This window comes from Ranitomeya variabilis, chromosome 3, assembly GCF_051348905.1.
Source record: "Ranitomeya variabilis isolate aRanVar5 chromosome 3, aRanVar5.hap1, whole genome shotgun sequence".
Lineage (NCBI taxonomy): Eukaryota > Metazoa > Chordata > Amphibia > Anura > Dendrobatidae > Ranitomeya > Ranitomeya variabilis.
The window spans coordinates 720,129,927-720,155,132 of NC_135234.1; the positions used below are offsets into that span (position 1 = coordinate 720,129,927).

Here is a 25,206-nt window from a genome sequence, read left to right on the forward strand (position 1 = left end):
ATTAGAAGTATAGTAACAGGAAATTTCATATTGTAGTTTGGCAGCGGTCATCGAGCTGGTATGGATGGTATGGATAAAAGCATAATAGCAGTTGTATGAGGGCTCTGCTGCCTGAGGTTTCCAAAGTTCCCTCTGTCACATAAAAAGACACTAGTATTATAAATGTTAGGTGCAAGACCCAGATACAGTTTTTGCATTGGTTCCCATGATGAGAACCAACCAAAACTATATGATCCCCCAACTAATTTATCTCTGAAAACCCACCCATTCCAACTGTAGTCATACATTCTTAAAAGCCTCATGTTCATGACCAATTTTCGATAGGATTAGCCATTTCATCATGTCAATTCATACAATCTCCTTTTTCATGGAGAAGACTGGCAGGAGGCCATGACCCTGCTCCAGTGGCTAGCATTACTGAAAAGTAAAACGATCATGCTTACGCACAGCATCCACAGTGGCCTTCTTCCCCCTATGGTCCTCCTCCATAATTGTCCTACTGGTTTTCCAACGATCCTCCCGTTATGTTAAATTCATTACAAAAGGAGCACAAAAGTTTTGAAAACGATTGGCAAGTTTGGTCAATCAATTATTGGATAACTGGTCTTCCAGCAAGAAGCTATTTGACTAACGTCTCAGCTGTGGGTCCCAGGTCCCAAGAATGTCTATTTTTGCTGTACCCTCAATTGATTGAGGAAATTATTGGACACAACCCTTCAGTGGGATTCCCTTCTAATTCTAAAAAAAAACAAAAACAAAAGAGCAGCCAATTCTTGACAACTTCCTACAAAAACTTAGTTGTTTCAGGAGAACTTGCAGCAGAAGGCCTGATTCTGCCTCTAGCTCCTTCATAGAATTTTAAATCCACCAGCTGTCTTCTACTATCGCAGGAATGGGGAAATCTGTCTTCACTGGATACAGATTTTATCCATTAACTTTAAGTTAAAAATTAATCCAGGAGATGAAATAAGCAGATTACACTAATAAAATATATTACAATGTTGGTTATTTTGATGTGTACTATTGATTTATGAAATACAGCTTCCAACGATGGTTCCTCTTTAACTACAGGATATATACATTGTATTGTGGCTGATAATTTCCATGATATATATTATTTTGCTTGTATAGGCTTGAGACAATGACACATCAGGCATATTGTACAAACACAACGGGCTCTTGGGAAACATCCACTTGCATCCAAACCGAGGACTACGACAACTAATTGTACCTAATTAGGAAGCTTCTCCTATTAGAATTATCCTGAGGTTCGGCAGATTGCAGACATTCCCACTGCCCTTGTCAGTTATGGGAAGGCTGCAGATGGCTGGGATGCCATAGACTACGGCTTTCCATTTGTATATCTGACATCTGTGTGACAACCAATCACTATGGGACCTGATGAGATGCCACTAATTCGGTTAGGACCATTTGCTGCAAAAATCAGTAGAGTGTAGCCATCGCTTTAACTGATGGGTAAAAATCGACAAAAATTTTGAAAACAAATCCTTGCATGTTTTTAAATATTTTTTTTTATCAGACTCTGCAATAAAAAAGTTGATTTCATATTTTATATATTTTTTTACTGTAATCGAATATAATCTCAATAACATCCACTGCGTTCAATTTTTTTATATGACCTATCTTTTTATCACCTATTTTTATATGACATGTATTTTTTACAAATTTTTGTCAAATTTTTTTCATATTGCAATTTGTATAAAAAAAAAAAATAAGCAAAATAAGCAAGCTTTCAATTTTGACACTTTCCACTGAGTTTTTTTTTTTTCTTTTTAGAGTTTTCAGCAGGTTCTTTATCTTCCGAGGCAGGATTACAGTGACAGGTTACACCTCTATACACAGCTGATAACAGGATCCACCTCTCACAATAGGCGATGTCACAGCTGACCCTGCTCACTTTCCCATCACAATGACCTTTGAACAAGGTCATTAGATGTTTCAATGCAAAATATAGTGTTGGGTTATGTACATGTGTTGTTTCCTGAAACAACAGGAAGTTATTATTTTAATAACAGCCCAAGTGGCCAGTGTATAAATTACAAGATTTCGTTTTTTTTTTGTTTTTAATAAAGATTGTGATACGGTGAAAATAAACAATGTCATTGAAAAAGAAAAAATACAATTAACACAATATCTGATAATTTTTCTCATGACACATTACTTCAAATTGTGACTTTCAAGTAGGTGCAACATCAAAGCTGTTTCTACATGAGCAAAGTGCATAAACCTACAAGCATGTAAAACAACATGTTCCTACAGCATGCCTGGTTTTCTTTTGATATCAGGATTATAGTGCTAAAATCTTGGGTTTTCGACAGCTCTTCTCCATTAAACACTTGATCTAGCCTTTGATATAAGAGATGCTGCTGGAACAGAGTTCTCCAGGGAAGTATTGTAGCCTGCAGGCGTTATGTGCCTGTAAATCAACATGTATCAATATATCTCTATAATGAAGGTGTAAAATAAATGCAGGAGCACATGTCAATGTGCAGCTAGATGGCGTGGCGCTCACAGGATTTGCTGCTGTGGGAAGAATACAAAAAAAGTATCGCAGTTTTCTACTTCTACTCAAAATTATATGATCCACACGTCTGTGAATACTTTATTGCACTTGGTCTTACACAAAACCATAAATTCTCTCTAAAATAGAAATAAACAACCAACCAGAGGGACAGACTAGAGGGAACTTAGGATCATCCTGAATATTACTTACTGGCTTATTTGGTCTCTTGACATTTTTGTTTTGCCAAATACTTGTATCTCACCCCCCAAAAAAAAACACAAAACAATTCTTTAACATCTTTTCTAACAACTCCTTGTTGTTACTCATCCTAGAAATGTATGAATAAATTTCCAACTAGGTGTTACCATTCTCCTTGTCAGAGGGGTGTGTAAGGGAAAGGCCCAGCGCCTGCGCACTGCAGTACTTTGTTCTCCTCAACAGGGCAGACAAAGTACGCCTGCGCCGGAGCCGCAACGTGAATACAAGAAGAGGACTTCATCGTAAGAAGATGGGAGGCCCCGGACCGGACCACGACGCCCATCGGACCAGAACCGGACCGCGACCACCCTTGGGTGAGTATAATCTAACCTCTTTTTCTCATCTTTCAGGATACATCGTGGGCTTATCTACAGCATTACAGAATGCTGTAGATAAGCCCTTGATGCTGGTGGGCTTAGCTCACCTTCGATTTCGGGGGTGAGAGGATCCCTTTAACTTTTCTGAGAATGAAAGAATTGTAAGCTAAAATGCAATTGCCCAATTACTCTCTTCCCATACAACATCTGTAGGGAGGACCCTAAACACAGATCAGATAGTAGTCTGGTCCCACCGAATTTTATGGACACATTTCAGCCACTTTCATATGAACGCAGGGCCACCATCCGGGCATTACTGCCCTTACAAGTGTATAGGGCCAGGTGAGCAGAAGCAAAGAGGAGGGCTTTTGCTTACAGGCCCCAGGGTAAAATAAAGTATTATGAGCCAACACAGCGAGTTAGCATCTTGGCGCAGCGATTTAGCAGTTGATAGTGAATAGAGGGTGGGGGTGAGAGAGAGCGGACATGACAATGTATTGGGGTAGAGGAGGGCATGTAAATCTACTGAATTGGGGGTGCGGGCGGTACAGAGTAGGGGCGCTGAGGATGCAGTAGTGTGATTGGTATTGAATTGGGGGAAAGAATACAGGTGCTAATTAATTTATATATGTATTGTGTGGGGAAAGTGGCTATTTATAGTTAGTGGGGGTGCAGTGGTGGATTACAATTTATACTTGAAGTGGTGGGTTGCATAATAACTAATTATATATTTATGGTCGGTGCACGTCTGTATTCAGCTGCGTAGTGTCGAAGTAGGAGGAAAAATGGAGCATGTGCTCTGGAAGCCGTGCTCTAAATAACAGTGTGTTATTTTATGCAGAAATGAATCCTTGCTGGAAGAAGTGATGGCGGTCTGCCCTGGATCAAGAAGAAAAGTGAAGATGACTTCAACTAGAGACATCACCAGTGAGTCAATGTGTTACCTGTATACTGACACTATGTACAGAGCTCCTGTGTATAATGTTCCTGGTGATCACTGTATTACCTGCACACTATATACAGAGCTCCTCTGTATAATATCACTGGTGATCCCTATATTACCATTACACTATATGCAAAGCTCCAATGTATAATGGCAGTGGTGATCACTGTATTACCTTCACACTATATACAAAGCTCCTGTGTATAATATTCCTGGTGATCACTGTACTACCTGTACACTGACATTATATACAGAGCTCCTGTGTATAATGGCACTAGTGATCCCTAGATTACCTTTACACTATACACTATATACAAAGCTCATATGTATAATGGCACTGGTGATCACTGTATTACCTGTAAACTGACACTATATACAGAGCTCCTGTGTATGTCACTGGTGATCCCTATATTACCTGTACACTATATACAGAGCTCATATGTATAAAGGCACTGGTGATCACTGTATTATCTGCACACTATATATATATAATATAATATACAGAGCTCCTGTGTATGTCACTGGTGATCCCTAGATTACCTGTACACTATATACAGAGCTCATATGTTTAATGGCACTGGTGATCACTGCATTACCTGTACACTGACATTATATACAGAGCTGCTGTGAATAATCACAGAATCATATAATGTTAGAGTTGGAAAGGACCTCAAGAGTCATCATGTCTAACCCCCTGCTCAGTGCAGTGCAGGATTCACTAAACCATCTCACACAGATGACTGTCCAGACTCTGTCTGATGACTTCCATTGAAGAACTCACCACCTCTCGTGGCAGCCTGTTCCACTCATTGATCACCCTCACTGTCAAAATGTTTATCCTAATACCTAATCTGTTTCATCATCCTTTCATCTTCATTCCATTTCTTCTCTTGTTTCAATGTGCAAATGAGAATTAGGATGACCTCTACACTGTGACTTCCATTCAGATATTTGTAGACAGCTATACACGAGGTTAAATTTGTTGGTACCCCTCTCAAGACAGAAATAACTTGAATCTGAAAAAAGTAATAAATAAAAGATCTATGAAAATGAACAAATTAAACTCAGACAAAATCAGCTTCCACAGAATTTAAAAAATAAAACTCATGAAATAGGCCTGGACAGAAATGATGGTACCCTTTGTTGCGCAACCTTTTGAGGCAATCAAACGATTCCTGTAACTGTCAATGAGACTTCTGCACCTCTCGACAGGTATTTTGGCCCATTCCTCAAGAGTAAACTGCTCCAGTTGTCTCTTGTTTGAAGGTTGCCTTTTCCAGATGGCTTGTTTCAGCTCTAAAACATGCTTTTTTTCTGCAGCTTCTTTCCTGCAAAACCTGATCAGGTTTTGCTGCAGAAAAAAAAACTGCTGAAAAAACGCCTAGTGTGAACTTACCCTAAGACCCATAAGACGAAAAAAATGTGAAGCTGTAATACAGACACACAAAAAAATGCCTCCATACAACAATAAAGTCAAACTTAAATTTTCCCATATTCCTTTGTACCTAAATCATTCAAAAACTTCAAGGGTAAAATGAAGGTAAATGTGGAAACTCTTCTGATTAGGTTCAGTTCTCAATTTATTCACTGAGGCCCTCGACCAATTATGACAGTTTCTTTTAAGTTGGAATGTGCTAGTTTTTAATATGTGCAGCCTTCATACAAAAAAAAAAAGTATCTGCACAAGGAAATTCTACTCGGAACTCTGTTGCCAGGCAACCAACCTCAGTTGCTAGGATGCAAGTCCTTTAACATACCATCATGAATGCTATCACAGAAAAAAAGATTAATTTGGTATGAACAAAAGACCTATGAAAAAGGCTGGGACATAAGTGCGTCTGGTTTACGCTTCAAGAACAATGAAGCTGCCAAACCAATCTGAAAGCAGCAACATCATTGTTCAATAAGTCCCACAATGCATTGCCCAGCCTGGAGGAAGTGTATTTAATAAGGGCCTTTTTTTTTTTTTTTTTAATTTAATCTGCTCTAGAAAGTTGAGGACAACTTTTTTTTTTGGCCTGGGTGATTATATATCAGAATAGATAATGGATGTTTAAGCATGTAAATGAGGCAATCTCCATGCAAATCCTATTATGAAAAAAAAAAGCTATATAAAAGCTGAAATAAATTAAAATGACGTCTGGAAACGCAACCCAGCAAAGTATAAATGAAAAAGTTTAATCGGATGTTAAACAAAAGTTTAAAATAAGTTTAGAAAACTTTTATAAAGTTTTTGTTGAATGTTATTATTAGTTGATCACATATTAAAATTGTATATTTGTCATTATAAAAGGGACCTGGGGGGAGATGAACATTTACAAAACAGCAGATGTACTAATAGAATTGCGTTTTAACAGCTCGCTGCCTGAATTAACTGCTGGAGCACACGTCTGTCTATTGGGGGTCAGGAAATTTCAATATGAAAGCCCATGAAATTTGAAACCTTATCATTAAGTCTGCGACAAATGCATTGAGCTGCCGGGGCCCATGGTCATCTTGCAAATGCGAGGGTCCTGAATATATTAAGTAGCATCTGTGTCCTCCTGCTTATTCCCTGTGGATTTTGGGCCAGGGATTTATCTGCAGCTGTCTTTTATGGAGGGCAGTTTTGCTTTTCATAATGTTTATAAAATCACAAATGGCTAGTATTTTATATACCAGTCAAGAGGGAAAGGATAATCTGAAATTAAAAAAACACATTAGCTAATAGTTGAATTGTAGGCACATTTTGTCTGAGCGCAGAGGCTCTAAAATCTCTTTATTTCCTCCATCCTTGGCTCATATGATCATGATGACATTATATGGATGTATTGTGTACATTGAGGTCAATGGTAATATTACATCTATAATGTCCGCTACGTAGACGACATTACCTTGGTATGGAATCTAAAACCCACATTTGATATGACAAATATCTTGATGCTTTAAAGAATCATGGTAACGGATGCTCACACCAACTGACTGTGGTCCATACAGAATAGAAAACGGCACAACAGGTTGCTTTTCTTCAAAATTTATCCAATAATATTTCATCCAGTATATATACATATAATAGAAATACGGTAACAATGCAGTATATTCACGACTGAACAAATCATCCAGACTGTGGTATGGGCTTCAGCAAGCTTACACCTTGCAGACAGATCCTGGGTGTGGGTAATCCCAGACGTGTGCTTCCATGAATTGAGCAGGAGAGCAGAGACACTGACTGACGATGAGATAAACACACATGCAGCTAATACTTTATCTCTGGACAAGGACGACAGAGAAAAATTGATGAAAGGTTGCAACACAAGACATTCCGGATGTTGGATAAACAGCCCCAATCAAATTACAAAGAAATTCAAGCTGTCCTGCAGGCTCAGGGTGCATCAGTGTCAGAGCAAACTATCTATCAACATTTGAATGAAATGAAACACTATGGCAGGAGACCCGGGAGGACCTCACTGCTGACACAGAGACATAAAGTTAGACAGCAGTGTGCCAGAATGTATGTAAGCCAAAATCCTTCTGGGAAAGCATCTTGTGAACAGATGAGACCAAGATAGAGTGACAGGAATGGCTCCGAGTGCCTCGGTAAGTCATATGGCAAGCCCGCCCTTCAGCCTTCCTCCAGAGCCCTCTCACTGACTGGTGGTATCGCCACATGACGGACCTGGGTAATAAGCATCATCCCCCTTGCAAGTTTCCTGCCAAGTACTGGAGTGCTGTTTATCTCTTACCACGTCACAACACCACAGGATCACATTAGCTTTCCCCTTCCTGGCCATCCATAGTGAAGGGCGGGCTTGCCATATGACTTACCGAGGCACTCGGCGCCATTCCTGTTGCAAGTCCTTTGCATATTCAAGTATCGCTATTCCTCTCCTGTTATGTGAATAGCCCCACCAGGTCCAGTTGGCATTACCATCACCAGACCGCATACAGCCGCCTTTATTCCCATAATTTCATATGACATCCAGTTTTCTCCAATGAGGATATTCTGATGAAGGTCCTATGACGGACCGAAAACGTTTAATTTAGTTTATTTGGTCTGGATGTACAATAAAGAAGGAATCAATTTTTTTCAAGTAATATACAGGTCCTTCTCAAAAAATTAGCATATAGTGTTAAATTTCATTATTTACCATAATGTAATGATTACAATTAAACTTTCATATACTATAGATTCATTATCCACCAACTGAAATTTCTCAGGTCTTTTATTGTTTTAATACTGATGATTTTGGCATACAACTCCTGATAACCCAAAAAACCTGTCTCAATAAATTAGCATATTTCACCCGACCAATCAAATAAAAGTGTTTTTTAATACCAAACAAAAAAACCATCAAATAATAATGTTCAGTTATGCACTCAATACTTGGTCGGGAATCCTTTGGCAGAAATGACTGCTTCAATGCGGCGTGGCATGGAGGCAATCAGCCTGTGACACTGCTGAGATGTTATGGAGGCCCAGGATGCTTCAATAGCGGCCTTAAGCTCATCCAGAGTGTTGGGTCTTGCGTCTCTCAACTTTCTCTTCACAATATCCCACAGATTCTCTATGGGGTTCAGGTCAGGAGAGTTGGCAGGCCAATTGAGCACAGTAATACCATGGTCAGTAAACCATTTACCAGTGGTTTTGGCACTGTGAGCAGGTGCCAGGTCGTGCTGAAAAATGAAATCTTCATCTCCATAAAGCATTTCAGCCGATGGAAGCATGAAGTGCTCCAAAATCTCCTGATAGCTAGCTGCATTGACCCTGCCCTTGATGAAACACAGTGGACCAACACCAGCAGCTGACATGGCACCCCACACCATCACTGACTGTGGGTACTTGACACTGGACTTCAGGCATTTTGGCATTTCCTTCTCCCCAGTCTTCCTCCAGACTCTGGCACCTTGATTTCCGAATGACATGCAAAATTTGCTTTCATCAGAAAAAAGTACTTGGGACCACTTAGCAACAGTCCAGTGCTGCTTCTCTGTAGCCCAGGTCAGGCGCTTCTGCCGCTGTTTATGGTTCAAAAGTGGCTTTACCTGGGGAATGCGGCACCTGTAGCCCATTTCCTGCACACGCCTGTGCACGGTGGCTCTGGATGTTTCCACACCAGACTCAGTCCACTGCTTCCTCAGGTTCCGGTCACCTCTTCTCGTTGTACAGCGTTTTCTGCCACATTGTTTCATTCCAACAGACTTACCATTGAGGTGCCTTGATACAGCACTCTGGGAACAGCCTATTTGTTGAGAAATTTCTTTCTGGGTCTTACCCTCTTGCTTGAGGGTGTCAATGATGGCCTTCTTGACATCTGTCAGGTCGCTAGTCTTACCCATTATGGGGGTTTTGAGTAATGAACCAGGCAGGGAGTTTTTAAAAGCCTCAGGTATCTTTTGCATGTGTTTAGAGTTAATTAGTTGATTCAGAAGATTAGGGTAATAGGTCATTTAGAGAACCTTTTCTTGATATGCTAATTTATTGAGACAGGTTTTTTGGGTTATCAGGAGTTGTATGCCAAAATCATCAGTATTAAAACAATAAAAGACCTGACAAATTTCAGTTGGTGGATAATGAATCTATAGTATATGAAAGTTTAATTGTAATCATTACATTATGGTAAATAATGAAATTTAACACTATATGCTAATTTTTTGAGAAGGACCTGTATATATACTAACATTCTCTCTCTCTGTGGAGGGGTACTGGACCTGTTGCAATTAAAACACCAGTGACTAGGAGGTGGAGTGCTCGGTCAGAAGGCTAAACAATACATTTCAAAAACACCAAAATTAAATGTATTATTTAGCTTTCTGACCGAGCACTCCGCCTCCTAGTCACAGGTGTTTCCACAGAGAGAGAGAGAATGTTAGTCTCATAAGAGGTTTTCATAGGTACCCATTCAGATGGAGACGTTTGTTCTCAGCGAGGAAAGGAAAGTGTAGGACCTGGTATAAAAGAGATGCCGTAAAGTGGCTACCAGGTACACATAAAATTGGCCTTTTTTATGCGCTAAACGCTCTCATTTTTCATATTTCTAGTGCAGTAATGCAGTTTAATTTTCGTGTTTCATGTTTGCATGTTTTAGCGCTGCAGTGTGCTGCCTTATTTGCTTTACTTATTGGGCTCAGTCCTTCTCAGCCCTTATGCACATGCGTGTCACTTGACAAACGGTAAGGTGTTTTAATATTGGAGTTAGGACTGTCCCAATTACGGTCACAGTGGACTGGTGATTTGGCTTACGCATTTTTTTTTTATCAAAAAACATGTTAACTAAGTACTGTATATTATTTTCAAGCACTATGCTATTTAGTTACTGCAGGATTTTCAATTATGTTTCTGTCTTTGGTTTTTACTTTTTAACCATGTCTAAATAAACGTTGGATTTTAATAATCAATTCCGGGAGAACTAGTACTTACTTTTTGTGCTCTAGAAAACATATCCAGATCGCTGTTATAAGTAGAGCTCCAGACTGGACTTACAGACTGGTGATAAAGCGCATGCCCCCGTCTATATACACATCCAGACTGCTGTACGGGAGTGTATGGGAACAGTAGTAAGTGGCTATTTCTAATACTACCATAGAAGTGGAGAGAGCCTCATTCACGGTGGCACCATTTATGCTATATCCGGTGTATATGCCATAAATGTCCAAGATGGGAATACCCCTTAAAGGGATTCTCTTGGAAAACAATAAATAAGAAAACATCACCATAAATAAATTCCTAAATTGTCAAATCAAAATAGTTATCTCTAGGGATCTAATCACTACAGAATTTAAATGACCACCTTCTTGTTACACTAATGTAACCTTGTCCTAGATTGTTAGGACTGGTGCCTGTAAGTATGTGCAGTAGGAAACTCCACCCTTTATGTACAGGATGAGGTGCTGCAAGTGGATGTTCTGATCAAATATATACATACTGGATGTGTTGTGATAAGAAGATGCTGCTCGCACTGCTGTCCACCCTATATCTGATCTAATACTGGAGATACCAGGGATACTGAGGTAAGAAGAGGCTGCTCACACTGCTGTCCACCCTGTCCTTTTGATGTAATACTAAAGATACCAGGAATGCTGAGAAGAGGCTGCTGTCCACCATGTCTATCTGATCTAATACTGGCGATACCAGGGGTGCGGTGGTAGGAAGAGGCTGCTCACACTGCTGTCCACCATGTCTATCTGAGCTAATGCTGGAGATACCAGGGGTGCTGAGGTAAGAAGAGACTGCTTACACTGCTGTCCACCCTGTCTTTCTGATCTAATACTAAAGATATCAGGAATGCTGAGAAGAAGAGGCTGCTGTCCACCATGTCTATCTGATCTAATACTGCAGATACCAGAGGTGCTGAGGTAAGAAGAGGCTGCTCACACTGCGGTCTACCCTTACTGATCTATTACTGGAGATATCATGAGTAATTAGGTAAAAATATTCCGTATAGACATGTATATACCTAGATACAGTGATATAGATCCTTTTGGCTTGAAAAATCCATCTAATATACTTGTCTTTTACCTGTCGGTTCAAGCCTAGAGACATCCATTGGACCAGACTATGCCATCCGTCAGTATAATGAAAAGTCTTTTTTGTGTCTTGTGTGGGGGATTGGGAACATACATAGCATCCTAGAATGCTGTAAAATAGGGCTTATAGGTGATGGTCGTACTTTATATGGGGAAACCCTGGTGACAGGCTCCTTTATTCGCTCAGTGTAAAAGTCATTAAACAGAGAACTTATTGCAAAATGTCCAGACCTACATACAACATTTACAACTCTACATTTTACCCTTACAACCCTCAGGGATCTATTTTCCTGCCTTTAACCTAGACCTAAATAAGGACTGATTCATATGAGTATATAATTAATTAATTAATTAATTAAAATAAATGACGTTTGCACTAAATGTGGTCTAATTTATTGACCAGAATAATGTATACAAAGTAAAGGCAGCTCCAGCTCCTGTCCACAATGTGGATGAACATATGGGTCAAATCAAGATCTAAAATTTGCGGAAGTGACAAACACGTTTTTCCATAATTCTGTCTGAACCCGGCCTGATACTAATAGCTAGCCAAGCAAGCAGAGTAGAAGAGATTAGGATACAATGACACAAATTTAGAAAGAGGCGCTCATCTATGTACAAATTACACGCGGCATCTGGTTTAGGTCTCACCGGACATATGGAGACATTGCCCCCAATATAATCACTGCCACCATTAAGATCAGGTCTGTGGTTTAATGTTTATATACCCACTGCAGAGAAATGGAGGACGAAGAAGAAAAAAAAACTGGTGAAAAAGTATACTAAACAAGGCAAGCATATTTTAGTGTATAAACCAATATATCATATTTTAGCAGCTCAGTAGTTTATTACAGGTTATATTTATTAGATTACTTGAAAGGGCGTTGATCCAGGGAACTAGTCTGATTGCCGTATGTGGAGTCGGGAAGGACTTTTTTTCCCCAATGTGGAGCTTACTTTTTGCCACGTTTTTTTTTTTGCCTTCCTCTGGATCAACATGTTAGGGCATGTTAGGTTAGGCTATGGGTTGAACTAGATGGACTTAAAGTCTTCCTTCAACCTTAATAACTGTGTTACATTATATTAAGAAAAGTAAAAAATGTATCCCCATTTACACTGTGTTCCAAATTATTATGCAAATAATATTTCCACATGTTTTCTCTAAATTACCTATCTGAATTGCAGTCATTGTTATTTTCCATTCATCTACTATTCTATTATAATTGCAATGTTTTGGAACAAACTGCCTATGAAAACAGTATCTTTAAAAAAAAAAAAAAAACCACTCAAAATGCATGTTCCAAATTATTATGCACAGCAGAGTTTTCAACCATTTTTTTTATTTTGAACAAAAAAATGGTCAATTGTGAAGTTATAAGCATTATCAGCTTATTACAAAGTGAAATCAAACAGTTTTCAAGTGAAAACTTTATTCTAGGTGATGTTACATTTGCACATAGAAACCCTTGTTCGAAAGAAGCTTCTGAACTCTCTCGTCTATTGAATTTGTCAGTTTTTGGATGGTTTCTGCTTCAATTGTTTTGCATGTGGACAGAATACCCTCCCAGAGCTGTTGCTTAGATGTGAACTGCCTCCCGCCATCATAGACACTCCTTCTGATGATGCTCCAGAGGTTCTCAATGGGGTTGAGGTCAGGGGAAGATGGTGGCCAGTGGCCACACCATAAGTTTGTCCTCTTTTATGCCCATAGCAGCCAGAGATGCAGATGTGTTTTTTGCAGCATGAGACGGTGCATTATCATGCATGAAAATGATCTTGCTGCATAAAGCATGGTTCTTCTTCTTGAACCATGACAGGAAGTGTTGTTTTAGAAACTCCACATAGATTATGGAGTTCATCTTTACCCCTTCAGGGATCATAAAGGGGCCGACAATCTCTCTCCCCATGATTCCAGCCCAAAACATTACTCCACCTCCTCCTTGTTGGTGCCTTAGCCATGTTTTCATGGGGTGTCCATCAACCAGCCATCCTCCACTCCATCCATCTGGACCATCGAGCGTTGCACGGCACTCATCGGTGAACAAAACAGTTTGGAAGTCAGTCTTCATGTATCGTTTGGCCCACTGGAGCCGTTTCTGCTTGTGTGCAGCGGATAGAGGTGGTCGACAGGATGGCTTACGCACCTCTGAAGGACCCTGCATCTTGTTGTTCTGGGGACGTTGGAGGCACCAGCAGCTTCAAAAACTTGTCTGCTGCTATGACAAGGCATTTTTGCAGCTGCTCTTTTAACCTTACGCAATTGCCTGTTGGAAAGAGTCCTCAATTTTTCCTTATCAGCATGCACACGTGTGTGCTGGGAATCAGCTACATACTTCTTGATTGTGCGATGATCTCGATGAACTGTCTTGGCAATGTTGATTGTAGTCATGCCTTGACCTAAATACTCCACAATTTGTTGATTCTCAGCAGCCGACACATCCTTTTTCTTTCCCATTTTGGCAAAAAATGTAGGCTGCTTAATAATGTGGAACAGCCTTCTTAAGTAGTCTTGCCTTTATTTGGACACACCTGCCAAACTAATTTGCACAGGTATCTGCAATTGCTTTCAGTGATATAAAGAGCCCTGACACACATCACCATCAATGAGTTTAAATGACAAACAAAAAAATTCCAACCTTATCACTCCTAAACTCTTTGTGCATAATAATTTGGAACACAGTGTAGGCCTTAAAAAGAATCTGACACCCCCAAAGTGAAAATTAAACAGTTATACTGGGGACATAGCCTGTATAAAGATCATATAAACACTATATATTTAATTGCTATAATAACTTTTAAAACTCGTTTTATTCCATGTGCAAATGAAGGAGCTTCAGTGCACCCTTAGTTTGGCCAAGAGCTCAGTGCACCTTTATTCCCTCCCCTAAATTTGCATATTGAGAAGTTTCCTGATTCTGATTGACATCTCTCGCTTGGCCAGAGCAAGCACTGCCTGAACCATAACTGTGATCCTGCTTCTGCATGAAGGAGACAGTGGTGGCCATAGTGTGGCTTTCATCATCACTGAAAGCATCCGCCACTCGCTACACCCAGAAGTGTAGCGAGTGTCGTCACAGAGGAGGAGAGAGTGGAGAGGATCAGTTGCGTGGTCATCCTCTGTTCTGCGCATCACACAATAGGTGAATGTAAGAGGTGATAGTCGCCTATTCTGTGATGCACTGAAGATAGGAGCATGTAACTGATACTCTTTACTCTCTCCTCCTCTCTGAAACTGCTCACTACGCTTCAGAACGGGGAACTCACCCGTGTACCATGTGCGCCCCTGACTTTTTCATAGTCAGATCTGCTTTTAGGGTTCAGGCATCACTTTCTCTGGCCAAACGAGTGTTGTCAATCAGAATCAGGCCATCTGCTCAGTTTACAAATTGAAGGGTTGTAAAGGTGCACCCAGCTCTTGGCCACACCAAGGGTTCACCAAAGCCCCTACATTTGTATATGAAATAAAATAAGTTTTCAAAATAATTATACATTTCTTATATGATATTTTTATACGGGCTAAGTCCGCTAAATAACTTTTTAAATAGTTTAATTTGCATTTAGAGGGTGACAGACTCCATTTGAGCCAGAAGTTCCTTAGGTAATATTAACGTCCTGCTTGTGACACAATATGGGAAATATTCTTTCGTCTTGAACTAGTAACTAATCTACAGATACATCTTTGTGACCTATTAGTACAGATAAAAATCTAAAATATTAAAAACTTCTCAAACCTGCTAACCTTACAAGACCAATGATGAAGTTATAGGAGATATTGACGTAGCAGTCGCATCCAGGTTCTACTGCCTAAAGGGCACAAAAAGACTCTTGCTACACAAGGCACCTGTTTTAATATCAGCACGATTGATGGGGGCGCTGTTTCAGAATTTGTGTTGGGGAATAGAAGCTTCAATTTACGCCTCTAATAATGATTACACGAGACAACAGTATTCCAGAGCAAATTATTCAACTGAAAATCTGTACAATGCAATGTACAAGACTGGGAACTGTGGCCTAAACGGACATTGACCATTATCAAAAACATTCAAGAAGGTATTGATCTTTTGGTCAGTTCTTATGAAAAATTTTAAAATGAGAGAAGTTTATCAGATGTATTTGTATACACACTTCTCCTGTATATTTAATGTTCCAAATATTTCCCGGTAGAATAACAATGTCAAGATCTTTGTTGCCAAGTCCAGGCTCGGCTTATCCCAAGAGCCAAAACCTCTCAAAATCTGTCACTGGCATTTGGCCCTCTTTTTCTCTATTGAGATCTATTAAATACTTATGGCAGGGCCATAAATATCATCAAATTGGTCCAAATTGCTTTGGCGTTTTCCTTAGTCCAGGACAGGGCTGGACAACAGGGATGGCTTCTGAATTCACAACATGTTGGACTATTACCGATGTCTATAACTAGAGTAAAAATTGCCACCATATTATTGGTTTACGTTGTACCAATTTATCATTTATTTGTATAAATACTTTGTAGAATGTAGATCACATAGTAAATATTCACAAAAAGGTCTTCACACTGGCCACACTCATTAAAGAAATCAATATCCTCCGTAACGTCTAGGAGCCATCTGTAGGGCTCCCATATGTCTCAGACTTTCCGGAACAGAGTTTCACAGGATTGTCTTCACCTCACCATGCTCTTTTTTTTATCCCCTCTTCAAGGTAAACTCGTCATGAACCCAAATTAACACAACAACTTGGAATAGCTCTCACTAAGTCATTTAAGTCACTGGAAGACTGCAAAAAGGGAAGGGGAGGATTTTATGACCTGATCAAGCTGCTCCAATTAACATAGCCGAAATAATGGAAGCCCTCTCCATATGTCCACAAAACCTCAAACTACTCACTTTGTGACATTACTGAAAGGAACTATCAACATTTTCAGAGAATGCATCCAAAAATATGTGTATAAAATAAATGGTGGTCTGGGCCCCCATGTTCTTTAAAGCCATGGACAACAACATCATCCATAAACACTTGTCTTAAGAAATTTCTTTATAACATATTTTATTACTTTTTTTATTTTATTTTTGCAGGTTGTGCACTTTAACAATAACCCCTTTCTGCCGCAGCTAATTTATATTATTATTAATATTATTATTATTTAACTCAATAGAATATTATTTTTCCCTCAAAGTAGCTGTATCAGGGCTTTTTTATTGTTTTTGTAGTTTTCGAATAACACCATTCATTTTACCATATAGTGTACAGTACTAAAAAATAGGAAAAAGAAATAAGGTGAATTTGTGCAAGTAAAAATACAATTTCATCTTTTTTTGTGCCATACTATTTTGCTGAAAAAAAAAGATTCTTCAGGTCAGTATGATTACAGTTATACATACATATAGCAACACAAACCAAAATAATTAGTTTGTGTTGAACTTGATGGAAGTCTTTTTTCTACCTATGTAACTATGTGTCAGTATTACTGAGACCTTTTTTTTAATTTTCCCGTCGGTTTTGAGCTGTGTGAGATCTTGTTTTCAGCGCGGTGAGGTGATGTTTTTATGTAAACCATTTTGGAGTAAATACCGTAGTTTGATCATCTTTTATTGCACGGCGTGGCAACTGAAAATCAGAAAATCTGTCATTTCCAATTTTTTTTTTTTTTTTTGCTATATGACACTTACCATACAGGTTAAATAATTTCATGTTTTGATAGATCAGACTTTTAAAGAACATGGCAATATAGTTACATAGTTACATAGTAAGGCCGAAAAAAAGACATTTGTCCATCCAGTTCAGCCTATATTCCATCATAATAAATCCCCAGATCTACGTCCTTCTACAGAACCTAATAATTGTATGATACAATATTGTTCTGCTCCAGGAAGACATCCAGGCCTCTCTTGAACCCCTCAACTGAGTTCGCCATCACCACCTCCTCAGGCAAGCAATTCCAGATTCTCACTGCCCTAACAGTAAAGAATCCTCTTCTATTTTGGTGGAAAAACCTTCTCTCCTCCAGACGCAAAGAATGCCCCCTTGTGCCCGTCACCTTCCTTGGTATAAACAGATCCTCAGCGAGATATTTGTATTGTCCCCTTATATACTTATACATGGTTATTAGATCGCCCCTCAGTCGTCTTTTTTCTAGACTAAATAATCCTAATTTCGCTAATCTATCTGGGTATTGTAGTTCTCCCATCCCCTTTATTAATTTTGTTGCCATCCTTTGTACTCTCTCTAGTTCCATTATATCCTTCTTGAGCACCGGTGCCCAAAACTGGACACAGTACTCCATGTGCGGTCTAACTAGGGATTTGTACAGAGGCAGTATAATGCTCTCATCATGTGTATCCAGAGCCCTTTTAATGCACCCCATAATCCTGTTTGCCTTGGCAGCTGCTGCCTGGCACTGGCTGCTCCAGGTAAGTTTATCATTAACTAGGATCCCCAAGTCCTTCTCCCTGTCAGATTTACCCAGTGGTTTCCCGTTCAGTGTGTAATGGTGATATTGATTCCTTCTTCCCATGTGTATAACCTTACATTTATCATTGTTAAACCTCATCTGCCACCTTTCAGCCCAAGTTTCCAACTTATCCAGATCCATCTGTAGCAGAATACTATCTTCTCTTGTATTAACTGCTTTACATAGTTTTGTATCATCTGCAAATATCAATATTTTACTGTGTAAACCTTCTACCAGATCATTAATGAATATGTTGAAAAGAACAGGTCCCAATACCGACCCCTGCGGTACTCCACTGGTCACAGCGACCCAGTTAGAGACTATACCATTTATAACCACCCTCTGCTTTCTATCACTAAGCCAGTTACTAACCCATTTACACACATTTTCCCCCAGGCCAAGCATTCTCATTTTGTGTACCTACCTCTTGTGCGGCACGGTATCAAATGCTTTGGAAAAATCGAGATATACCACGTCCAATGACTCACCGTGGTCCAGCCTATAGCTTACCTCTTCATAAAAACTGATTAGATTGGTTTGACAGGAGCGATTTCTCATAAACCCATGCTGATATGGAGTTAAACAGTTATTCTCATTGAGATAATCCAGAATAACATCCTTCAGAAACCCTTCAAATATTTTACCAACAGTAGAGGTTAGACTTACTGGCCTATAATTTCCAGGTTCACTTTTAGAGCCTTTTTTGAATATTGGCACCACATTTGCTATGCGCCAGTCCTGCGGAACAGACCCCGTCGCTATAGAGTCCCTAAAAATAAGAAATAATGGTTTATCTATTACATTACTTAGTTCTCTTAGTACTCGTGGGTGTATGCCATCCGGACCCGCAGATTTATCTATTTTAATCTTATTTAGCCGGTTTCGCACCTCTTCTTGGGTTAGATTGGTGACCCTTAATATAGGGTTTTCATTGTTTCTTGGGATTTCACCTAGCATTTCATTTTCCACCGTGAATACCGTGGAGAAGAAGGTGTTTAATATGTTAGCTTTTTCCTCGTCATCTACAACCATTCTTTCCTCACTATTTTTTAAGGGGCCTACATTTTCAGTATAACAAATGTTTTTTTTTTTTAATCCTTATTCTTAACGAAGGGCCACGTTTTAACTTTTCATGTTTTTTTTAAACATTTTTTAATAACTTTTTTTTACTTCTTTTGGCACCTTTGGGGACTTGAACCTGTGATCATCTGATCAGTGGTTATATACTGTTGTGAATTTACTTTTTGGCTCCCTCTAGTGGCTACTAGTGATTTGACTCTGGGTTTGTCAGTCATTCCTTTTATGCTCACCTGGGTCGTTAGGTCAGGGGTGTTGCTATATAAGCTCCCTGGACCTTCAGTTCAATGCCTGGCAACGTTGATATCAGAGCTAATCTGTAGTGCTCTTGTCTACTGATCCTGGTTCCTGCTTGATTAAGCTAAGTCTGCTTTTTTGCTTTTTGCAATTCGTTATTGTTCGCATTTTTTGTCCAGCTTGTATATTATCTGTATCCTGACCTTGCTGGAAGCTCTAGGGCGGCTGGTGTTCTCCCCCCGGGCCGTTAGACGGTTCGGGGGTTCTTGAATCTCCAGCGTGGATTTTTGACAGGGTTTTTGTTGACCATATAAGTTATCTTACTATATTCTGCTATTAGTAAGTGGGCCTCTCTGTGCTAAACCTAGTTCATCTCTGTGTTTGTCATTTCCTCTTACCTCACCGTTATTATTTGTGGGGGGCTTGTATCCTACTTTTGGGGTCCTTTCTCTGGAGGCAAGAGAGGTCTTTGTTTTCCTCTTCTAGGGGTAGTTAGCTCTCCGGCTGGCGCGAGACGTCTAGCGACCAACATAGGCATGTTCCCCGGCTACTTCTAGGGTTGGCGTTAGGAGTAGATATATGGTCAACCCAGTTACCACTGCCCTATGAGCTGGATTTTTGTACTTTGCAGACTTGCTGATATCTCTGAGACCCTCGCCATTGGGGTCATAACAGTTTGCCAGGCCAGTACTAAATGTTAAATGCATTGCAGAAGTGGGATTATAAGAAAGTTCTGAGTTTTTTTTTCTCTCTCTCATTTTTTTTTTTTTTTTCTTTTCCCCTTTACCTTTGAGTGGCTTGTGATTGCTGCAGACATGAATGTCCAGACCTTGATTACAAGTGTGGACCAGCTTGCTGCTCGTGTGCAGGGCATACAAGATTATGTTACCAGAAATCCTATGTCAGAACCTAAGATACCGATTCCTGAACTGTTTTCCGGAGACCGATTTAAGTTTAGAAATTTCAGGAATAATTGTAAATTGTTTTTGTCCCTGAGACCCTGTTCCTCTGGAGACTCCGCTCAGCAAGTGAAAATTGTTATTTCTTTTTTACGGGGCGACCCTCAGGATTGGGCTGTCTCGCTGGCGCCAGGAGATCCGGCATTGGCTGATATTGATGCGTTTTTTCTGGCGCTCGGTTTGCTTTATGAGGAACCCAATCTTGAGATTCAGGCAGAAAAAGCCTTGCTGGCTATGTCTTAGGGCCAGGACGAGGCTGAGGTGTATTGCCAAAAATTTCGGAAATGGTCCGTGCTGACCCAGTGGAACGAGTGTGCATTGGCTGCAAATTTTAGAAATGGCCTTTCTGAAGCCATTAAGAATGTGATGGTGGGTTTTCCCATTCCCACAGGTCTGAATGATTCCATGGCCCTGGCGATTCAAATTGACCGGCAGTTGCGGGAGCGCAAAACCGCAAATTCCCTCATGGTGTTATCTGAACAGGCACCTGATTTAATGCAATGTGATAGAATCCTGACTAGAAATGAGCGGAAAATTCATAGACGCCAGAATGGCTTGTGTTACTACTGTGGTGATTCTGCACATATTATCTCAGCATGCTCTAAGCGTCTTACTAAGGTTGTTAGTCCTGTCGCCATTGGTAATTTGCAACCTAAGTTCATTCTATCTGTAACTTTGATTTGCTCACTGTCATCGTATCCTGTCGTGGCGTTTGTGGATTCAGGTGCTGCCCTGAGTCTTATGGATCTGTCATTTGCCAAGCGTTGCGGTTTTGTTCTTGAGCCATTGGAGAATCCTATCCCTCTTAGGGGTATTGACGCTACGCCATTGGCAGAAAATAAGCCGCAGTTTTGGACACAGGTTACCATGTGCATGACTCCTGAACATCGGGAGGTGATACGTTTTCTTGTTCTGCATAAGATGCATGATTTGGTTGTTTTGGGGTTGCCATGGTTACAGACCCATAATCCAGTCTTGGACTGGAAGGCAATGTCAGTGTCAAGTTGGGGCTGTCATGGAATTCATGGAGATTCCCTGCCCGTGTCTATTGCTACTTCTACGCCTTCGGAAGTTCCGGCGTATTTGTCTGATTATCAGGATGTCTTCAGCGAGTCTAGGTCAAGTGCATTGCCTCCTCATAGGGAATGTGACTGTGCAATAGATTTGATTCCAGGCAGTAAGTTTCCTAAGGGAAGACTGTTTAATCTGTCGGTACCTGAACATACCGCGATGCGTTCATATATCAAGGAGTCTCTGGAGAAGGGGCATATCCGTCCTTCTTCCCCTCTTGGTGCGGGATTCTTTTTTGTGGCTAAAAAGGACGGATCTTTGAGGCCTTGTATTGACTATCGGCTTTTGAATAAGATCACTGTCAAATTTCAGTATCCTTTGCCGTTGTTGTCAGACTTGTTTGCCCGGATTAAAGGTGCCAAGTGGTTCACCAAGATAGACCTTCGTGGTGCGTACAACCTTGTGCGCATTAAGCAAGGAGATGAATGGAAAACCGCATTCAATACGCCCGAAGGTCATTTTGAGTACTTGGTGATGCCATTTGGGCTCTCTAATGCACCTTCAGTTTTTCAGTCCTTTATGCATGACATTTTCCGGAAGTATCTGGATAAATTTTTGATCATTTATCTGGATGATATTCTGGTTTTTTCTGATGATTGGGACTCGCATGTGGAACAGGTCAGGATGGTTTTCAAGATTTTGCGTGAAAATTCTTTGTTTGTTAAAGGCTCAAAGTGTCTCTTTGGTGTACAGAAGGTTCCCTTTTTAGGGTTCATTTTTTCCCCTTCTGCTGTGGAGATGGACCCAGTCAAGGTTCGAGCTATTCATGATTGGACTCAACCCTCGTCAGTTAAGAGTCTTCAGAAGTTCTTGGGTTTTGCTAACTTCTACCGTCGTTTTATCGCTAATTTTTCTAGCGTTGTTAAACCGTTGACGGATATGACCAAGAAAGGCTCTGATGTGGCTAACTGGGCTCCTGCTGCCGTGGAGGCTTTCCAGGAGTTGAAGCGCCGGTTTACTTCAGCGCCTGTTTTGTGCCAGCCTGATGTCTCACTTCCCTTTCAGGTTGAAGTGGATGCTTCGGAGATTGGGGCAGGGGCCGTTTTGTCGCAGAGAGGCCCTGGTTGCTCTACTATGAGACCTTGTGCCTTTTTCTCTAGGAAGTTTTCGCCGGCAGAGCGAAATTATGATGTGGGCAATCGGGAGTTGTTGGCCATGAAGTGGGCATTTGAGGAGTGGCGTCATTGGCTCGAGGGTGCTAAGCATCGTGTGGTGGTCTTGACTGATCACAAAAATCTGATGTACCTCGAGTCTGCTAAACGCCTGAATCCTAGACAGGCCCGCTGGTCATTGTTTTTCTCCCGTTTTGACTTTGTGGTTTCGTATTTACCAGGTTCTAAGAATGTGAAGGCCGATGCTCTGTCTAGGAGCTTTGTGCCTGATGCTCCTGGAGTCGCTGAACCTGTGGGTATTCTTAAGGAAGGAGTTATCCTGTCAGCTATTTCTCCAGATCTGCGACGTGTGTTGCAGAGATTTCAGGCTGGTAGGCCTGACTCTTGTCCACCTGACAGATTGTTTGTGCCTGCTAAATGGACCAGCAGAGTCATTTCCGAGGTTCATTCCTCAGTGTTGGCAGGGCACCCGGGAATTTTTGGCACCAGAGATCTGGTGGCCAGGTCCTTTTGGTGGCCTTCCTTGTCAAGAGATGTGCGGTCATTTGTGCAATCCTGTGGTATTTGTGCTCGAGCTAAGCCTTGCTGTTCTCGTGCCAGCGGGTTGCTCTTGCCCTTGCCTGTCCCGAAGAGACCTTGGACACACATCTCTATGGATTTCATTTCGGATCTTCCGGTGTCTCAGGGCATGTCTGTCATCTGGGTGATATGTGATCGTTTCTCCAAGATGGTCCATCTGGTTCCTTTGCCCAAACTGCCTTCCTCTTCTGATCTGGTTCCTGTGTTCTTCCAGAACGTGGTTCGTTTGCACGGCATTCCTGAGAATATTGTGTCGGACAGAGGATCCCAGTTTGTTTCCAGGTTCTGGCGATCCTTTTGTGGGAGGATGGGCATAGATTTGTCGTTTTCGTCCGCTTTTCATCCACAGACTAACGGACAAACGGAACGAACTAATCAGACTCTGGAGGCGTATTTGAGGTGTTTTGTCTCTTCTGATCAGGATGATTGGGTGACCTTCTTGCCGTTGGCTGAATTTGCCCTTAATAATCGGGCTAGTTCTGCCACCTTGGTTTCGCCATTTTTCTGCAACTCTGGTTTCCACCCTCGTTTTTCCTCGGGACATGTGGAGCCTTCTGACTGTCCTGGGGTGGATTCTGTGGTGGATAGGTTGCAGCGGATCTGGAATCATGTGGTGGACAACTTGAAGTTGTCACAGGAGAAGGCTCAGCGTTTTGCCAACCGCCGCCGCGGTGTGGGTCCCCGACTTCGTGTTGGGGATTTGGTATGGCTGTCTTCTCGATTTGTTCCTATGAAGGTCTCCTCTCCCAAATTTAAGCCTCGATTCATTGGTCCTTACAAGGTGTCGTTTGCCATTCACAACGTATTTCATAGGTCCTTGTTGCGGCGGTACGTTGTGCCTGTGGTTCCTTCTGCTGAGCCTCCTGCTCCGGTGTTGGTTGAGGGCGAGTTGGAGTACGTGGTGGAGAAGATCTTAGATTCTCGTTTCTCCAGGCGGAGGCTTCAGTACCTGGTCAAGTGGAAGGGCTATGGTCAGGAGGATAATTCCTGGGTGGTCGCCTCTGATGTGCATGCGGCCGATTTAGTTCGTGCCTTTCACGCCGCTCATCCTGATCGCCCTGGTGGTCTTGGTGAGGGTTCGGTGACCCCTCACTAAGGGGGGGGGGGTACTGTTGTGAATTTACTTTTTGGCTCCCTCTAGTGGCTACTAGTGATTTGACTCTGGGTTTGTCAGTCATTCCTTTTATGCTCACCTGGGTCGTTAGGTCAGGGGTGTTGCTATATAAGCTCCCTGGACCTTCAGTTCAATGCCTGGCAACGTTGATATCAGAGCTAATCTGTAGTGCTCTTGTCTACTGATCCTGGTTCCTGCTTGATTAAGCTAAGTCTGCTTTTTTGCTTTTTGCAATTCGTTATTGTTCGCATTTTTTGTCCAGCTTGTATATTATCTGTATCCTGACCTTGCTGGAAGCTCTAGGGCGGCTGGTGTTCTCCCCCCGGGCCGTTAGACGGTTCGGGGGTTCTTGAATCTCCAGCGTGGATTTTTGACAGGGTTTTTGTTGACCATATAAGTTATCTTACTATATTCTGCTATTAGTAAGTGGGCCTCTCTGTGCTAAACCTAGTTCATCTCTGTGTTTGTCATTTCCTCTTACCTCACCGTTATTATTTGTGGGGGGCTTGTATCCTACTTTTGGGGTCCTTTCTCTGGAGGCAAGAGAGGTCTTTGTTTTCCTCTTCTAGGGGTAGTTAGCTCTCCGGCTGGCGCGAGACGTCTAGCGACCAACATAGGCATGTTCCCCGGCTACTTCTAGGGTTGGCGTTAGGAGTAGATATATGGTCAACCCAGTTACCACTGCCCTATGAGCTGGATTTTTGTACTTTGCAGACTTGCTGATATCTCTGAGACCCTCGCCATTGGGGTCATAACAATATACATAGCAATATAAGTGTATTAAAGTATAAAGACAAAATCATGGTCTCTTAAGAAGCTCAGCCACAGGCTGCCAAGGCAGCACTTCAGCGCCCCATAGTTGTGTTGCAGGGGGAAAATGAAGGGTGCAGGAAACAGATAGTCCATTGAGATTGACAGCGACATTTAATTGGTTAACAGCAGGGATGAGATCTCAGCTCTAATCACTGCTGTTAGAGGCAGATGCTGGCTGTGTTACACAGCCACCATCTGCCGGGTGTGATGCAGGCTCAGCTCATGAGCCTGCGTCATTCACAGGGACCTGACATGCGCCATATATGTAC

The 25,206-nt window shown here is 41.3% G+C and overlaps 1 protein-coding gene across 2 annotated transcripts in view; it reads right to left on the reverse strand.

Moving 5' to 3' along the window:
• ZC3H12C (zinc finger CCCH-type containing 12C) overlaps positions 1 to 25,206 on the reverse strand; it is a 188,344-nt gene that overhangs the window by 32,929 nt on the left and 130,209 nt on the right. The window lies entirely within an intron of this gene.